Source organism: Octopus bimaculoides, chromosome 3, assembly GCF_001194135.2.
Source record: "Octopus bimaculoides isolate UCB-OBI-ISO-001 chromosome 3, ASM119413v2, whole genome shotgun sequence".
Taxonomy (NCBI): Eukaryota; Metazoa; Mollusca; class Cephalopoda; order Octopoda; family Octopodidae; genus Octopus; species Octopus bimaculoides.
The window spans coordinates 67,678,194-67,682,296 of NC_068983.1; positions in this window are offsets into that span (position 1 = coordinate 67,678,194).

Consider the following 4,103-nt stretch of genomic DNA (forward strand, 5'->3'; position numbering starts at 1 on the left):
TCTCTCTCTCTCTCTCTCTCTCTCTCTCTCTCTCTCTCTCTCTTTCACATACGCGCGCGCGCAGGAACTAGGCAAAAGTAAACACAGCCTCTCACGGAGATGAAAATAGTGTCATGACTGTCTACCTTATCTTCAGTTCAACGATTACTCCAAGTATGTATCTAGGCCAATGGTTCTTAACCTTTTTTCTTTCTTGTTGCACTTCCCCACCTCCCGCTTTTAAGTAGTTGTTATGCCTATGCCAAGCGCCCACCTACGTGGTAAGTGAGCTATCACAACTGAACTAACTTAACATGGCTGACAATTTATAAATTTTCCTCTAAAAATGAATTGCATAAGCTTTTAACAGTGAAATAATAAAAAAGAAAGAAAGAAAAAAGTTGTAAATTTACTTTAAACATTGCAAATTAATACCTTCCCTGTGCCTGATGAGGTTGCATTTCATTTGAACAAACATTTGTAGTTTTATCGTGTATAATATAATTACTACTATAGGTAAAATTTAGTATGTTAGTTATGTTATCTCACCGCCCCTCACTGTCCTCTAAAACCTACCTAACTCCCTCTTCGACATTCCCAGCACCTCCTCGGAGACGGTGCCACCCACGTTAAGAACCTCTGATCTAGGCGAAGAAAGTAGCTCAACGAAATAACACTAGAAATAACAACCGTACATTTAAATCAAACTCAACCAGTTAAAGAGGAAAGCATGTATTGTATATCGTAATTCTCGATACATTATATGTGAAAGAAAGATGGAAAGGTCACGGCTAGAAAGTTTTCGGTCACAAATATGTTCAATCAGAACTGGGACTAAGCAAAATTAACAATCGTCTCCATTCCTACCAATAAAACTAAAGAACATCAACTACACATAAAAACCATCACATTCAGCAATGTAAGCATTTATATACGAATTACGAAATTACTATGAATTATATAGAGTCTCCAGAACATTCACCATATTCAAAGAAAACGTTGTAAAAAAAAAACACCTGAATACTGTATACATTTAGATGTTTCAGACGCTACATGTGGCAAACACAAAGAAACAACAACAGCAAAAAAGAACGACACAATACACAAGTGTAAATTTGATTCTTCAGGAACTTTGTCATTAGTGGTTGCTTGATCTGCTGGAAATAACAGTCAAATCCTTCTCAGATCACCCCCACACCACTTTTCTGTTTCGGGTATTTCATGTCAATTAGATAAGAATGTGATATACCCGAGGCAGCTGAGCTGTAAGCACAGCTATTGATTTGACCTTCGTGTTGAAGGTTAACTCAATCAGGGCTGAAATTGGGGAGCGATTAAGCAAAGACAGCAATATGAGGAACATAACGTGCATAGACAATTTCGAAATAAGTACTGGCAGCTGAAGTTTGTCATGTGGAAAATATTTTTTTAAATTGTTTCAAAAATTGGATTTGTGCGTTTTTTATGCTTTCAGCGAATAGGGACTGAAGAAGGGGTAAGGTATTCAGTTTTATTTTACTACTCTGTTTCGTGGGTAGCGCCAAGAAAAATATTTTATCAAGATTTTGTTTCTATTATATTTTCTGAAGAGACATTTGCAAGCTGGGGTTTTTTCTTCGGTAGATATGGGAGGTTTGCTGATGATAGACGGACCACACTTCAACGTAAGTGGCACACACACACACACACACACACACACACACACACACACACACACACACACACACACATACACACACACACACACACATACACCATACACATGTATATATGTACATACACACACAACATACATACATTCATGCATGCATGTAAACTAATATCTTTGATGCAATGTCGAACGCATCCCTCTAAAGCACGCTGTTGAAGATCATGAACGAAAAATTAAAATAGCAAGAGCAGAAATTAGAAATAAATAAACAAGACAGGTTGGCAGCACCGTTACTGACAATAATGGCAACGAACGTAATGTAAACAACAGCAGATTTTTGAGGACGTCGCTAACAACTGGGATACGGGGTTGAGGCACAATCCACGAGGTGTGTTACAAGAAGCATTCCTCTTTACACGAGGAGTTTACCTAGCAGGAGTTGAGGACTTTGCTTTACCAAGAATAGGGAAGAGTTTTACAATGCCTTTAAAAGGGGATTTTGAAAAGGCCATTGGATATAAGTGGCAAGATATCTGCTCTGTTAAAAGAGTCTGCAGGAGATATATAAGTTATTCGCAACCAAGGATCGAAATCTGAGTCATCACGTTCCATTGTACTTTGTGTGTGTGTGCACTGTTAAGCAGAGATGAATATATATAAATCGAATTGAATTTTAACTTCAGTGACCTAGACCGGTTTTCATGCAGGTATATATTCGCGATAATTGTAGCTCTATCACTTTCAGCCAGCTGCAAAGAAATTTCACGAGCTTTGTTCTCTCTCTCTCTCTCTCTCTCTCTCTCTCTCTCTCTCTCTCTCTCTCTCTCTCTCTCTCTCTCTCTCTCTCTCTCTCTCTCTCATTCTCTCCTTCTTTCTTTCTCTCCCTCTTTGTTTCTCTCCCCCTCTCCATAACTCTTCCTGTCACTGCACGCTAGGCCACCTGTCATTCATCTCAGGTCATTTGATTATTATATAATTATCAGCAATACTAGAGTTTACGCCGTGCAGTTTCTCACACATCTGGTCGATTACGAGGTGCACGCACGAATGGTGGGAACTGAATTTTTTTGAGATAAACCAAGACCTCAAGATAGGGGTGACACAAACCTTAGGTAAGTGGTGCCATTCGTAGATATTAGTCAAGATGTTACTCTGAAGATGTATGGTGATCGACCAAATTGTTACACTGTTACACTTTTCCACAGGCTTGTAGACACATTAGTATTAGTGGACGACTTGGAATAGTATTTTAGATGCACGCTTGCATTAAGTGAGATTGGTGCCTTATCTTTAATGGATCTCACTCTCAAAAGGTGACAAGTAACCAGCAATAAGACAGGCCTCAGGCAATCACTTTGTTGAGAGTTACAAACGAAAGAGAAAAGAAAAAGCTAATGAGAAGCTAAGCTAAAACCATAAAACAGCATAATATTTTTTGATAATTCAGATGATGTCTACCTGAGAAACGAGAAGAAAGAGTTCGAGAAAAGAGGTGTTGTAGGAAATAAACTGCTAGGGTAGAAACCTTTTTTTAGAAAAGAGGACAAGAGTGAAAGGGTTGGAATAAGAGAAGCAATAAAAGAGGTAAGTTCCACAGAACACGATCTTCGAAGTATTTATAGAATACAAATAAAGCAGCAAATGCCAGACGATCGGAGAAGAGTTTAAGCTGTCGAGTAGGGCGCAAGAGCATCATGTATCTTTTCAAAAGTTTCGAACTCTCTGATTGATTCCAACCAAATTAAGCAGATACATCAACATGCACTTGACCAAAAACGCTGCAGATCATCCGGGTCGTACTTACGGTTTTTGTCAGAACAATAGACAGAGGTAGTTGATATTCTCAGACCTTTTTTTTTTTGTGACCTGTACGATCAACATAAGTAAAGTAAATAGATAAAAACCTGAACACTGAGAGCTTAAAGCATCGTTTACAACAAGGAAATCACATAAGGACAGACCGGATTAAGGGATATTTGAGTAGAAATTCATGTGAGAAATTATAAGCACAAAGGGTATGTGGGCTTAAAAAGAAAACTAATCTGGAGTAGACGATTTAAGATACGGAAAAGAGATAAAAGAACAAACTGCCGTATAGTCAATATAATAGAAATTGCTAGTAAGTACTTTACAGCTGAATTGACACGGACGAGAATGGTACTCGACCAATTCTTTGAAATTAAATACAAGAACTACTTTGTCCGAGCTACTGTACATGCACTAAGGCAAGAAGGTACTGAGGTCATTGTCCTCTTTCATAGTAGAAATCAAAAGAAACGAGCAATAAATTGGAAATATTTTCAGTTAAGAGAGCTACGGAGACGGAAGTACCTGAGGAAGTACACGAATGACAGAAACATAGAAAAGATCAAGCCCATACTTCTGCCACATCTTTTGTTGTTGTCGTTGTTGCTGTTATTATTATTATTATTATTATTATTATTATTATTATTATTATTATTATTATTATTAT